A 16,783-nucleotide genomic window follows, 5' to 3' on the forward strand; every position below is an offset into this window, starting at 1 on the left:
GAGACTGCTGCTGATATAGAGTCATTCTAGCTCACACTTGTTTCCTGTCTTTAATGCTATGTCTAAATCCATAATTACAAGTTGATGTACAGCCATGAGTCATACACAAAAATTACCAGCACTTCTGCACTCTTCAGTTTCTGAAACCCAACACGAGACACACCAACGAACCTACAACATCTCTACTTTCCTCTTAATAATTGGAGGACACATGGGCCTGGTCGTATTCTTCTTTTTTTTTTTTTAGTTTGGACAGAATTCCACCCAGAAAAAGAAGATGCAGCCAAGAATATATGGGTGCATGGCAACTTTGAGTCTTGGGCTTCCTATCAGTAGCTATTTTAAAACTGTAGGCTGTAACTTTTACAGGGCTTGGAGCATCCAGTGCAGCTGCTCTCACATGACCAGATGAAATACTAAGCACAGTTCTAAGGTGAGGAAGAAAAAAACCTGCAAAGCCACCCCCAAAACTACACCCCCAAACTGAAATACATTGTGATTTCAACAGAAACCAAAATATTAATATAAAAATCCAAATTCAAAAATACAGACATATTAATTTCACAGTTTAGATTTCTTGTGTATTTCACCTTTAAAAAAAGGGGAATTGTTTTACATTCAGCAAAACAAACATTTAATTAGGCTTTGTAATTCACATATAATTGAATAAAATGCATGAAAAAGCGCATATCCATCTCAACTAATTTTACACCATTGTTTGAATTAATATAGCATGCCTTCATAAACGTTGGCTGTAGCCTGACAAAATAGAAGTGTATTGTTTTTAAATGAAACATTAAAACCAAGGACATTTGCAAATTGTTGCATATTCACTCATTTAAGCTCCTTTCCTCCTCCTTCCCACATTTAGTATGGGACATGGCTAGCAGAGACTTCTTGTATCACCCTTTGTAAAGCATTACATTTCTCATCCAGCATGTGCCAGGTAAAGCTGACAGCCTCTGAGACAAGCTTTTGGAAATGATCTAAAATAGCAGTGTTGGTATTAAACTTCAAGATCTCACTCTCTAGGGGTTACAAACAAAGTTCCCCTACACACTAATGGCGTCCTGTGCCTATTTGTAGCCACGTCTTACCTCATTATATACACATATATAAGGCACATATGCCTGTACTTTGATCACGCTTTAAGATTTTCAGCTACTTAGTACATGAAGTGTTAAAAAAGAAGCTGGCTATGAATGTGACAGTGGGAGCTGCCAGAGTCAGTGCCCAAAACTTTACAAAGGCTGACCCTTCTTTTAACAGTGACTTTCAGCTTTTGAAAAGGCAGTCATCTCCGAGGTCTGAGCGATCCTCTAGTCTTTGTGCAGACAGGTCAGGTGGACCTGGGTGTTCTTGAAAAGTCATAAGCAACACAAAAAAGCTAATGCATATAATTAAGTTGAAGGATACAGACTCATTAAATCATTTCTGCAAAATGATGAGAAGTTGCTAGCAATTAGATTGCTCAGTATGCTGCAGAAGAAATTGCTCTGGACCTAAATTTGACTCAGGGAATATAACACTTTGTGCATCTTCCTAAATAATCACACCAAGCCAGAATAAGAAAACAGCACATTGGGGTTTTCAATCTGAGTCTCAATTACTGCTACTGTAGTAGAATAATCATATGAAAAAGTCAGAAAAAACATCCTGCAACTGCACATATGGGTGTAGCTATGTCTTATTGTATACAAAAAAAAAAAAAAAAAAAAAAAATAAAAAGAGAGAGTGTGCTTACCTGTGTGCACTTACCATTCAAAATACAAAAGAAACAACATGATTTCTTTCAGCCACAAAGCATCTTTGAAATTTGCAGGCATCGAGCAGGAAGGCCGGCGGGAGCCACCGGGAGGCAGCATTGCCCCTCGGCCGGCGCGGGGTCCAAGCCCGGCTTGAGGGGCTGGTGCGTTTGAGAACACCTCGAACAGCGTTGAAAATATATGCAATAAAAGTGATGTGCGAGTTTTGCTAGTTGCCCAAGACTAAAGTGGTTCGGGTTCTTTTTTTTTTTCCTTTTTTTTTTTCTTTTCTTTTTTTTTTTTTTTTTTAAATAGCATCCTCTATCTTTATCCTGAACAACCATGGTATAACAAATAAAGAGGGCTATAATGAACAAACCAAAATGTGATGTGCTTATGAAAGAGCTTCTTTGTAAATTAGATATTAAGGAATGTCTACAGAATGAATACTTATCTTTCAAAACTGCACAATGCTATGCAAAAGAAGAAACTGAAAGTGGTGATTCAATATGGCTCTCAGTTGACAACACCCCTTACATTTGTGGTTTATTAATTTTCCACTGTATCATCCCCCTTGATTATAACCTCACAAGAAGAAACAAAGCTATGTGTGGCAGAGATGAAAATCAGAAACCACAGAAGCCTAAGAGACATCTCGTTCTTATACTGTCCCTCACCAGAATAAAAGCCCACAAAATCCAACCTTATTTGTTTTTCTTCCAGATACACCTAAGTAATTTTTTTTCCATGTAATTAACAATTCCTTTGCAGCTTGAAGAATGTTGTAGGTCTTTTTCACCCCTGCATTCCATGATTCTGAAGGAATTTCCTAAAAACATTCAACTCTTGCTTACATAGTATCACCGTCAGAGAAGGCTTTACTTAATATTTTTGTCTTATACATTTATTATATTTTTAAAAGCTGCCATAAACTTGGAAAAATACAGAATTAATTAGGTTTTTTGATATTTTATAATTAAAATAACATATGAAAAATGCTGTTTCAAATAATGCTTTATGGTCTCTATTGGTCCATATGTACAAGAGTTTAATTCCTGAAGCTGATCGTGCTATAACATTTTCCTTTTCTGCTGTTACCCACAATATTTCATATGTAGGATATTTGCCCTTTTTTACCCGAAGATAGAAACACACATACTTCTAATTATTGATAAATGTGATATCATGTCCCTTGACTGCCCAACAACAATTAACCCAGAAAGATCTGCTGATAGCATGAAGTATAGAAACCCTTATAATGTAAAGAAGCCAAAGTGAACAATTTTGAGAAACATCATGCTTTGAATTATTTAGCTCACTACACAGAATACATTGAGAGAAACACAATACACATCTCAATTGAAACTCCTCTTTAGTCCAGAGGTTTTAATGTTAAAGTGAATCTAGTAGGTTAATCCATGGGAATATCAGATGTTGCCTGTGCCAAAAGCATGTGCTTAGGCAGGTGGAAACATCTGGTTTTAATTTTGCTTCCACTCAAAGCCAGCAAAATGCAAATGAGCTCCAGGTTTGATAGCTGTGCTCCTGCAAGAGTGTGTCACCTGAGATGATGGATACGAGCAGAAACCTGAGCCAATGACATTAAACAGTTCTGCTTTTACACCTGGCTTGCACTCTGCCGTGCTCCAGAGTAGGCAGAGTTAGCCCAGTCAGAACATGAAGATAGCATCAGGGCACCAGAGAAAGATGGTTTGCTGTATGGGGTGCTAGCTGAAATCTAATCCACTGCTCTGTCATAGTTTATCTTTGGACAATTTTCTGTGCTTTGGATCTTCATCTACAAAAGATTAATTAATTATCATGGTATTGTAGAAATAAATCAATTTATGACTGTCATGCACTTTGATACTGTTGTAATGAGGTTCATATAAAATACTTCAGAGAGGTCCTTAGAGCTATCTTCTACAAAAGTGCAGTAAACTGGACAAGAAGAGTTTACATGCCTCAGGCATGAGGTACCCACCAGCTTCAGGAAGAGGAAAAAAATCTGTTCGTTTGATGTATTTATTTATTTTTTCTTGCTGGACAAAGGGAACAAAAAGCAGTCATTTAGTTCTGCTCCAGAGAGAGAAAAAAAAAAGCAAAGTTTAACCAATGTTCTGGCTGTTTGCCTTTATTAAAACCAACCTGTGAAATTATAAAGTCAAGTTAAATGTGGGATTCAGACCGATTTATGAGTCACACAGTCAGTGGTTACAAAGCAGCTCTGCCCCCACACTGCTTACTGTCTGGAAGAGAAGTAGTGCTGAGAGTCCCAAAGAGTCCACTCAGGAACCTGTGATGACATGGCGGTGTATTTTCATTCCTGTATTAATGAGAGTTAGTGATATTACAAAGAAAGTTCTTTTTTTAAAAGTTGCCATTTCCAACCGTGATGTCAGAGGTAACCTGCAGGTAGGAAATAGTTTCACTGATGTTATTAAACAACTTAGTTGTTGACTTAGCCTCAGACTTCTGGGGTTACAGGCAACCCGAACAGGTTTCTTGAACCATTTGAACCCAGTAGCTCATCAGAGAGCATATAGGAAATTATATTTCCAATGTTGTTGCTACAAATTAAGCCATCCAGGGAAGACAGTTCCAGAGAAATCTGGAATTTGACCAAATGAAACTCACCTACCTGCATTATTAGGACCATGAATTTGTACAGGACCGAGTATTCTTGTTTCTTTTTTTTTTTTTTTCCTTAAAGAACAGTATTGTTTCTACAAGTTGGTGGGAGTGGAAACCTATAAACAACTGTTGATTGGTTGTGAATTACAATCCGCTTGCAATTGTACAGAGTAATAATCATAATTAATAACAGTAATATTCTGTACAATGTAATGACCTGGTAGAAAGTCTTTCATCTATAATTAATTATACTCCTCATTTTGGATAGATATTTTTTTAGAAATAGGAATGACAGTATTTGTCCTGATCTATTTAACTGCTAACATTAGTCTAATTTCATTCACCATGAAATTTTGTTTCTGATTTGCATCAATGAAAACAAAATCAGATGCATAATTCCTGAAAATTACCTTAAAACTAACTAAAGCTTTGCTTCCTTTTACCAAGGCACAGAAATAGAATTTTTTCCTTATAAAAACAAGATGAAAAAATATGCATTTACTTACCTCTACTATCTGGAAGTTGCTGTTCATTTCTTCCATGTTGATAATGCAGCAGCTGCAGAGCTAAAAAATCAGCTCAGAGGACACTTGTTTTAAAATTTAGTCTTTGGAGAGTTACTGGATTTATGTGCTTTTTTATGGAAAAGGGCAAAACAAAAATGATGATGAAAATAGAATGCATAAATAGACCATGTACCTAGTTAGGTACTATAAATCATGCAGATGAGTATTTTTAACTGGGGAAAGGCAACACAAGAACAATGAAGAAATGTAGGTGTTTCTAAACCCTAATGTGATGATATTCTGCTGTTCTAGAGACACTAGAAATGCACATATACACAGAGGTTTATAGAGCTTTGCTTACTTCTCAAAGGGAATTGATGAATGTGTGAAGGTATCCCAAGGGGTTCCCTTAGTTTAACAAAAAGAAAAGTACTTTTCTGTACATTGCTTTTTCCTCACGTCTTCCCTCAAATAAAATGAATTATGCACACAGATTGTTTATTGTCAGTTTGCATGCTGTGGAATTCCTGTTGTAATAAACAAGGCTCTGAGGACTTCTCTTTAAATGCTTTTCCTGTTTATTTATGTTTTTATCAATACAAATGCTTATCTCAACCCCAACATTTTATCCCCCCCCCTTAAAAAAAACCCAAAACATTATTAACTTCGAGATGGTGAGATACCTTGTAAGTTGCTGTCTCTCTGCATCTTTCCATCTGGCAAAGCAAATGGAATAGGAAAGTTTACGTTCCTGCAGGATCGATTGTCAGATCTTTTGCATTTCTTATATACTTAGAAAACAGATTTGCGAGGTGTTTAAGTTAATTTTGTAACTCAATTTGCTGTAGGATTTAGGAATAGTCATTCACAACTAAAAAAAAAAGAGTGCATATAAAAAAATAACCTGAGGATATTTTTATGGTAACTCCATTCTGTACACAAATATGGCAATTTTTTTTCAAGCAGATGCAGTTCTGCCTTCTTACCCCCAATAGCTCAAAGCATGAGATCTGTCAGGATCCAGAAAATATGTAGAGCAATGCCTAGCAGTCAAGACACCCGGTTTGGAAGATGTCTTCTGAGAATGGTGGGGACACACACCCAAAAAGACAAATGCTGCCAAAATGCACTTGTAGCTTCTTTCTTTATAAAAACTCATCTGCAGCAGTATCTATCATTATAATAGCCCAGTAGTTGCACAATTTACCCAGAAACTGTTGAGAACTAACTTGTATGCTTTGGGAAGATTCTCCCCTCTCAGAAAGCTGCTCTGGTCAGTTAGCAGTTCACTCTTTCACATCCTTTCTCCTCCTGTCATATAAAACTTTCCTCCTTTTCAACACAGGGGAACACTTTGAATATACCTACAGGCTACTATGTTCTGCATTCAGCAATGAATTTAAAAAAGAAATAATCAAGTTGATTATTTTAAGCAAGTTGAGACTCCAGGACTCCACACTCTTAAGTCAAGGTATTAGGCACTAGTGTAAATGCATTTCTGATTAAGTGTTAAAACCAGTAGGTTATTGAAGTGCTAAGGCTTGGACAACAGGCCCAAGCCAGAGTTGACCTATAGATGAATCCTGTATATTTTATAACTGATAACCATTGTGCTAGTAGGTATTGTACTAAGTTATAACAACCCACTTATGCTGATGTAAAGAGTGCTAAAGCATTGAAATACTGAAGCCTGAACAACAGGCCCCAAGCTGAAGCTGCTAACTTAGTATGTAATCATTAACAAAGTAGGTAAGCTCGCTAGTGAAAGATGCAGCTTAGAATATAATCAGTAGCGAGGACGAAATGCTGAGAGAATGTATCCAACTTCCCTTGTTTAGCCCTGTTCAAGGCTGAGAACCCACGATTTGGCCTTGTTAGAAACTCCTTTGGTCTCCCCCCCCAAGCCCTGGCCAGGCTTTGGGTGGAATCCAACAGGAGAATGAAACCAGAAATTTTCCACTCAAAACAAAAGTGCCAGCTATTCTGGCTTGCTGATTTTTAGCATATAAGGCTGGGCCCGTTTGCAGCGACTTTGGAAGCCTCACCTATGGGTGGACGCACCACGTAGGATTTCCCACTTGCCGGGACAGGCTCTCCAAATCCTCGCTGTAACTGGGGCTCTCCAGCGACTGCGGATCTGGATGATGGTAACGTATGCAAGTGGTGATGGATCTTTCTTAATCACTATTCTTTCTCTCATGTAGTAATGATTTGATGCATTACCCTGTATTTTCCTATTTGTTGCTTTAAGTGCACTATTCTGCCTTTTCTTACTGCATATTTTCTGTATTACTCTGTTACATTATTTGGTTATCCCTAGTAAAATACGCCTACTCTTTTCACTCTGGTGTCCGAGTTTAATTGGTATCCTTAATCAGCAAAACAGTTATTTTGTAGAAGGAGAGATTTACAATGTTTTTAGCACAAGATTTTTTCCATTCTTTCAGATTAGGCATCTTCCCCTATGAACCAGTTTTGACTCTGGACTCTGAGGAGGCTGTGTAGCATCTCCCTTGCAGAACTGACTGTGGTGCCTAAATTGCAGTGAGGACACAAAATCTGGACTTCTCCCATGCTCAGAATTTTCCACTGCTAACTGCTGAGGTACTAGAAATTCCCTAATGAATCTGAGAGTCTTTGGATTGTCTCCCCAAGGGAACTATTCCTCTCCACAGCATTTCAGAGAGAGCACATAGTCGGTTTTGGCTTCCATTTCTTGGGACCAGCCACCTAAAAAATAACCACTGCAAAAAATCACTGCAGTTCTTTATCCATCTGTCTTTAGTGGTGGTGTGAGACAATTTTACTCTAAGTTGCTAGTACTGAAGGAGCCCTACTTCACTGAAGTATTGCCATTGAAAACAGCTAGGCAGAGAAGCTGTTCTTGGAGGATATCTTTGCTCACTGAAGCAGATTACAGTACTCCACACACTTACACAATCTTGAAGAAGTAAGAAGATGCAGAAGGCTCATTTTGGCTCAGGTTTCTGTGGCTCCCTGTTCCCATTATAAATGTGCTCGTTAGAGGCCATCATAAAAGGTCTGCATATATGCTTGAAGTTAAACACCTGCACAACCTTTGGTACAATGGGGTCATAGCCATTACCAGTTATATTGGTAGTTATTTTCATCTCCTCTCATGCTAGCTTGTTTTCTATATTTTAAAGAGGCTACCAAATCACCATAATTTCATTAAATATTGTCAGGACACAAAAAGCTTGGTGAAGAACTTCAATTCCTAGAGAAAAAAAAGAAAAACTAAGCAAAAGCTATATCACCCCTTTGTCTGAATATTGAAATAATATAATAGCACTCAGGATTTCAACCACTACTACTACAAAAAAACTATCGTAACAGATTTCAACAGATGATTTATTGCGTGTGGCTCACAGACCCTATTATGAAGCAAATAATGAAACCCAAACCAAGCTATCTTACATTATGCTCATAAAAAGCATCTGGCTTCTTTACTGAAAGAAATCAAACCACAGGCTCTAAAACCACCAGATAACTTAGACCAAATGTAGTACAAACAAGGTTATGGACCCTTATTACACCGTAACATTCTCCTGCTAGTGCCATGTTGTCTTTAACTATAAGAGACAGTTTAATCAAACACTACCAGCTTTTCATCTCCTTTTCCCAGTGTGTTAATAAGGTTTAATTATCAAAATAATCACTTGCAGTAGAACTACATTTCCCAGACTGTTTTGCAAAGCAGTTATTTTTTCAATAGCTCTCAAGACCCAATAACAGGAAACCTTCTTCTTAAACCTTTGTCAGGGACTGGATTTTAAGACCCAGTCAAATCAGCCACAACGTATAGCAGAGTTGTTCTCAACTCAGGGTTTGCAGATATTTGTAAACAAAGACAAAAGATTAATTTTTTATAGGGACCTTATCTCATCTCAGCTTACTCTACTGCAGCATCTGTACAATGTTTCCTTATAACAAAAATTGAAGGGAGAACAAAATTTTCTGAGGATTTCCTCACCACAGGAAGTATTAAATGACATGTACCATGGGAGACATCTAGGGCTATATTGAGAGCTTCAATTTTGAGGGCTTTAAAAATCTTAAAACCCACAAAGGATTTGTTAATATGAGATAATACGATTTTTCACATTTTTAATGGTTGTTAACTTTTATTTGTTTCAAAATTTCTAATATTAGAGCTAATCCCCTTTTTGGTAGTTTGGTTCTAAGGCTCTGAGGGATCAAAAATGGATTCAGAATTCCAGGGCTGCTGCTTTCCAATTCGGGTAAAGAAACGTGTTACAGACATCACTAGCTGTGTGTGAGGCTTTAGGGTTTTGTGTTTTTTAAGGGTGGAGGTTGACAGCTTTTTTAAAAAAAGACTAGAAATTACCTGAGCAAAGACTCCTGCTGGATCAGCAGATCTGGATGAAAGCAATCAGTATAAAATGATGTATGGGCTTCTTTTCTTTAATAAAAAACACAAAACAAAACAAAACAAAAACAAACCCAAAAGAAAACAAAAGTTGAGAGCTCAGTGTAAGTTAGAAAAAGCTAGCTGTGATAAAGATTTTATGAACATATGGACTTGTGCAAAGCATTTGACACTATCCCACATGACATCCTTGTCTATAATGGGACAGACATGGATTTGATGGATGGAGCACTTGGTGGATGAGGAATTGGCCGGATGGTCTCTCTCAAAGAGTTGCGGTCAACGGTTCAGTGTCTGAGAGCAGTGACGAGTGGCGTTGGGACCGGCGCTGTTTAACATCTTTGTTGGTGACATGGACAGTGGGATCGAGTGCACCCTCAGCAAGTTTGCCAATGACACCAAGCTGTGTGGTGCGGTCACACGCTGGAGGGAAGGGATGTGCCATCCAGAGGGACCTGGACAGGCTGGAGAGGTGGGCCTGTGTGAACCTCATGAAGTTCAACAAGGCCAAGTGCAAGGTCCTGCACATGAATCAGGGCAATCCCAAGCACAAATACAGGGAGGGCAATGAGTGGATTGAGAGCAGCCCTGCAGAGAAGGACTTGGGGACGGAAAACTGACTATGAGCCAGTAGTGCGCGCTTACAGCCCAGCGAGCCAACCGTGTCCTGGGCTGCATCAAGAGCAGTGTGGCCAGCAGGTTGAGGAAGGGGATTCTCCCCCTCTACCCCACTCTTGTGAGACCCCCCCCTGCAGTGCCATGTCCAGCTCTGGAGTCCACAACATCAGAAGGGCATGGACTTGTTGGAGTGAGTCCAGAGGAGGCCACAAAGATGATCAGGGGCTGGAGCACCTCCCTTATAAGGACAGGCTGAGAGAGTTGGGGATGTTCAGCCTGGAGAAGAGAAAGGCTCCGGGGAGACCTTATTGTGGCCTTAATTTGAAGGCAAATTTTTAATTTGTTAAAAGAAAGACAGAGAGAGACTTTTCACTAAAGTCTTTAGTGACAGGACAAGGGGTAACAGTTTTAAACTGAAAGAGGGTAGATTTAGATGAGATATAAGGAAGAAATTCTTCACTGTGAGGGTGGTGAGACACTGGCACAGGTTGTCCAGAGAGGTTGTGGCTGCCCCCTCCCTGGCAGTGTTCAAGGCCAGGTTGGACGGGGCTTTGAGCAACCTGGGCTAGTGGAAGGTGTCCCTGCCCATGGCAGGGGGCTTGGAACTAGATGATATTAAAAGCCCCTTCCAACCCAAACTGTTCTGTGATTCTGTGATTCTATGAACACTAAATTAGCTTATAATTTATTCCTTTTTCTTCCTGTGCCTCTTACACATTTGAAATTACATACTCAATGTAATTTTATGTCTGAAATAAATGTGTGGACTACATTTTTTTGTTTTAATTAACAATTACTTATATAATTGAATATTTTTCTTCTCCTGAAGGACATAAATATTAGTCCTTTCAATCTCAGGACAGTCATAGCAATGAAATGTCATAAATCCAGCTCTTTTAAGCTCCTTGATATGTATGAACCATCTTGTAAGATTCGGGCCACAAATAGTCAACAGACTTTGCTTTCATTCTTTCAGAACAAAACAACTTACTTGTTTCTCAAATTACAGTGTTTGCTTTTTTCATCTGATATCAAATTCCTTTAAGTTTTTATAAGTTTACAATAGAAAAGAAAAATTAGACAAACACACCTCTTTTGACTTTCTTTCATATTTTTTATTGAATTAAGATCTTTTGTCTTACCACTACTGTAGTAATAATACTCTCCACATCTTTTTTCTGAGTCCTTTCCATTTGGAGCAATTTTGAGATTGAGTATTTTTTTCTGAACTTCACCAATCACATATTGCAGTGCATAGCAATCTAACTAAAATGACTGAAGCATTAACATTTTAATTATGAAGATTTTATTCAGAATTTATTCTTCAAAAGCCCATAACTTTTATGTTAACCTTTCACAAGTGCCTTCCTCTGGCCTTTACATTTAGTGAGACACAGAAGACCATTAGTCTGCAGCAATTTTATTGCAGTAGGTTTTAAATGAAAAATAGACTAACCATTAACCTTTTCAGCTAAAAAGGGGTTAATTGGGAGATAGTATTGCTAGTATAATTTTCATAATTGTTGAAGACTGAAACATGTTAGAAGAGAAGTGTGGAAAACACGTGGACTCTCACGTGCGATTTACTCATTCCACATGTAGATACGGTGATGCCAATTCAGCATCATCTGTGAGCTCTGAATTAACTTGAAAAAGAATTCATACCATGGAAAATAGTATAGTGGGGGGAAAGTTAGGTTTTTATCTTACGTTTAATATAAGAAGGGGTAACTAGGTACTTGTATAGAGACTTCGAGTCTAAAAGCATAATTATTCATATCTTTAGGGTGGGTGAATATTAACAAACAAGATGCAGAATGCATAAGAGCAACCTGCATAACCTGAACAAGTGGGATAAACATATATGTTGTCTTATAACTTTGGGGCAAAAGCTCAAATCCTACAGTGAGCTCTGTCCTGGTGCACTTGCATCCTGTAGAGGAAAAGGCCATTACCAGGGGCATTGTATCCAATTTTCTGGTAAGGCAGTTCAGCAGATATTAGTGTCCCCTGGACTCTTTCCCTGGGCAAACTGTTGGATTAGATGACCTCGTGGGGTCTGTTCCACTCTGTTTTTTCTTCGGTTCTGTATCATGCAGCTCACTGTAAGACTGTGTTGTCAAGAAAAATAAATTCCTGTTGATTTTTTCCTGCATGTAAAGGACAACAGCATCTGCCAAAGCCATCTTTTATAAAGTTGCAGTTGACCACTGGCCCGTTATGTTTAAGGAAATTTGAATATTTGTATTTTCTTCCACATGAAAAAACAGCAAGTCTTTAACACTGCCATAGTTAAATACCATAAATCTTGAAATGAAAGCATATGTTTCTTTCACACATTCCCACTTTTATGCTTTAATTTGTCCCAGCCTACCTGAAAGTGTTTTTACTCAAATTAGATCTGTTACTAGCATAAAATTATAGTGGTTCTATTTATGTGATATAAAAAAATGAAATAGAAATGTATCTGGGTATACTTACAATTGGATATTTTTAGGATTGCTTCCTAATCTTGCTGTGGAAATCTAATGCAATATAGAACATAAGAGATCACATTATTAGCCTTATAGCTATAATATAGGCCATCATGAATGAAAAAAAAGGATACAATAATGAATATTAAAAATCTAATAATTTGTGTCATTTAGAACATTGTATTTGTTTTATAATACAACCAAGAATATGGCACATTTGTGTAACACATTCTGTTTATTGAAAAACAAATACAAAATGAGATAATTTTAACTGCATATTGTATCATGGGAACAAAAGATCTGTGGCAAAACACCAGAAAAAAAAAATATCACTGTAATGAATGAAAAAATCAGTAGCTGAGAAACTTACAGCTAGGGACCCATTTGTTCTTTAGGATTGTTATGCTAATTTTTGGGAGTTGCTGCAGCAGCAAAGTTAAGATTTAGGATGTATGCATCAATTACTAACTACTAATGCTATAAAGTTATCCTTAGCTTCTCAAGGTAATTTAAAAGACCCATTCATACCCTGCTTTTCAAGCATTGCACTTTTACTTGAACTGTATAAGAGGTAAACTCTTTAAAAGTCAATAAAACTTAACAGTTTCCTTAAGAAAACAGAAGTGGTTTCCTTGGGAAGTATTATGTTTTAATTCTCCACTAACTTAAAAAAAAAAAAAAATCTATCTAGAGGCCTGTGAATAAGACCCAGAATTGAAGTATTAGCCCATTGATATATTACTTTTAAGGAAATGTCTGCTTGGATACATTTTAAGCCTTACTAAGCATTTCTTACCCAAGCTTACCTTCATGGCTGTTCACTGCCAAAATAAGAGTGCATCAATAATATTCAAACTATTTATTTTTAGCAACTTATTTTTGACAAAAATATATTTCTCCATTTAAGTCACAGAACTGCATTAAGTCAATATCCCAAATTATTGAAGAAAATGATTGGGTGAGGGAAACTACATTTAAGTAAAATCTTTTAGCAGGAAAGTAAAGACATATTCTGTCTAAACATTTCACTTTATAGACTGGTCTATAATGAAACAGTCCTTCTTACTTTCCCTCATTTTGCTAAAACTTAATACGTGGACAGAAGTGCTGTGATATTTGTGAACATATGGTCAGGACTATTGTTTCCCAATTGAGTTCTAAATTAAAAATCTGAAATCAGGTCATTCTTACCCACTGAATTCTCAAGCATACTTTGTAGAAACAGGTTATTTTTTTCCCCCAGTGACTTATCTTTCTTTTCTCACAGCCACATTTCCTTTTACCATCCCCCAAACAAACAGCTCTCTCAACTCTTCTTGTATTGCTCTATTCTATGTGTTCTGTCTTGTTTCCACAACACATTGAGGACTCACAAATCTGAGACAACCTCTGGAATTGCTCTTTAAGCCTCAAAAGCCAATCTCCTAATGTACAATGTCCAGACCGTATTCCTAGAGCACCTTCCCCTGAGATTTATTAGTGTTCAGATATTTTTTTTAAATGTAACTAGATTTGATATGTTTGTAGATTTTTTTTCTTGTTACACCATAAAAATTCCAATACACTCTTTGCAGTTATAACCTGTCCTGGATTTTTTTTTTTTTTTAACAAGGCAGGCAAAACTGACTTTCATCTCTTAAGCTGAAATTTTGAAAATAGCTAACATCTTTAAATACTCCTAAAACTGCATGCAGTAAAGGAGGCTGTAAGACAGCTAACACGATACCACCTTATAACTGTAAAACTAACATGAGGGGTTGTGACAACTGTTGTAATAACTCTCTGTCCCCTTACCCCCATGTAATGCTACCTGATGTTGTGACCACTCAGCATTTAAACAGTGACTGATACTAATAGTGTTTTCCTCTTTAAAAGGAGGATTATTCTTGATAAACAATTTTAATTGATACTTCCATCCAGACTACTTTATCTCAAATAGAGACATAAATATATGGCTATAGAATTCATATAATTAGTATAACACATATAATTATTACCAAGAGCTCAAGATTACTGTTCTAAAGCAGTATCATATTGCAGAGCAGGCACTTTAAATTTCACTTAATGTCTGATATAAAAGAAAACCTAAAAATGAAATCAGACTGTTACTGAATTAGAAATTACCTAGTCTATTTACCCTCCAATGCAAGAAATGTTAAACTTAAAGGTATAATATTTAGTTTGCTTATGGGAAAAATTTAGAGAAAGTTAAGTTTAAGGAAACATTTTATTTCAAAATATAAGATCATTCAAAACACAATGATTAGAAGTTCTATTAGAACTCAATTTAAACTTATCAAGTGACAGATTTAAAGAGGGGTTTACTTGTGCAACAAAATTCATAAATATAGAAGCTGACACAACGCTGCCTTGGCACCATAGGTACTCGTTTTTTCTATTACTAAGAATTATCAATATATACACAGCTGAAATATTTTTCAAAACAACTGTTTTGCATATACAGTCTACCTGCTTCATGATATTACAAAATTAAGCAATGAGATACATATGTAACATTCACATCAACATTTCAGCGTGGAGCTGGTATTGATAGGTGGCTTGAAAGCATTGGGCCTTACAAGACAGAACTACTTTGTGTTAAAAGTGCAGATGACATTATTTGGAGGTAGGCATAAAAACACACTAGCCTTTTCAGCAATTGCTAGTGAGCTGAGCAAATCTCTGATGGCAACTGTTTGATGATTCCGTTTCTGTCCCTTAACTGTCTGTATTACCAAATACATCGGATGCTGAGAACATTTTGTATTGCTTGATCCTTCCATTGTAGGACACATGCCTGGCACTTACAAAATCAATGTTTCACATACTGATTTGCCTGTATACCTTGAGCAACAGCTGAGTCTTGCTGTCCTTCATGGCAAGTTCATCCTCTTTCATCTGTTGCCTGTAGAAGGTGCAGAAGGAGCATGCTCCCATTCCTAAACAGAAGATGGAGTTAGAATGTTTTACACTTTTTTTTCTTTTTTTTTTTTTTTCCCAACAGTTCCTTTGAGGCTCTCCTACAGCTGCTGCTTTGCTTCATAATCTCACTTTCAGATATGCAGACTCTTGAAGGTCACTTAGGAGCATCATTATTTTTGTGTGTACTTTGGTCTCATCACAGCGTGCAACGTTTTCAAGAAGTATGTGCTGGCTCATTCTCATAGAAGTAGCTGGTGCAGGTGAGCACCTGGACTAAAACCCCGCATCTTACAGCATTTTAAAAAAGAATTTTTTCCCAAAAGAAAAATGGGCATTTTACTGTTATCCCTTCTCTCCCTTAAGAGAAGCTTGAGAAATGCTTTTTATAAGACTGCTTCCTGATTATTGTGTCTGAGTTAACTCTGTTTAAAAGCAAATGCGATAAACTACCATCGCCAAATGGCCTCTATTATATAATAACTTTAGTTTACCCTAGCTCTCTGAGGATCTGAGCAGTCTGAACAACGATATTTTCTGATATATTATCAGAAGAAAAGAAACTATCTACAATTTTCATTCAGAATAATGAAAGAAATGGGCCATGGGTAGATCAGAAAAGAAGTCTTACAGAAAATAGCGGTATGTAGAAGATATTAATGCAGCAGGTTTCTTTCAGGGTCAGAGTAGATAGTATTCTTCACCCTGAATAGCCATTCGTTCCACTAGGTAACAAGGAAAAAGGCAGGGGTATTTTCAAAGCTCAGGTGTCCAGTAAACTCATACAAGCAGACAGGAAAACACAGATTATCATTCTGAATTGAGTTCTGTTTCTTTTAAAAGAAAACATCACTATACAAAGATAAATGTTGTGAGACACATCAAAGTCTTACTAGGACAATTGATAAGTAATGGTTGATGAAGCCTTGGTAGTTAGGAAAGACAGTCTGAAAGTCAGGCTTTTAATGGCACTGAATATAAGAGAAAAAATTAGTAACAAACAATTTCACACTGGAGAAAACTGTCTAAGAACAAAAGAGAACATTCATTAGCACACAACTCAATGTGCTAAAAGAGGTGCAACCAGGAAGGAGACAGGTAAAACAAAGATAAGGGTGTACTGGATTTGGCATCACCCACATTCAGAGCAATAAAAGAGGTATGTGGGAGGACCAGATGCATCAAGGTTTGTAAGTCATGTTGATTGTCCAGCACTAGAGAAGACAGTCACAAAGAGCACAAAGCAAACCACTTTTACATGCATACTACACAGGAAAATAGGAAAGTAAAGAGCATACAATTTTGCAAAAGCTTCTAGCAGAGGAATTTATCAATAGTACAACATTCCTTTTATAGCTACAGTACAGGATCAAGAAGGTCTTTTTACCATGATAATATTGATATATTTTGCATCATTAGAATTACATGAAGTGAGTATTACCAAGTATATAAAGAAAAATGTAAAAATCTAGATTT

Source organism: Strix uralensis, chromosome 1 (genome assembly GCF_047716275.1).
Source record: "Strix uralensis isolate ZFMK-TIS-50842 chromosome 1, bStrUra1, whole genome shotgun sequence".
NCBI classification, from domain to species: Eukaryota; Metazoa; Chordata; class Aves; order Strigiformes; family Strigidae; genus Strix; species Strix uralensis.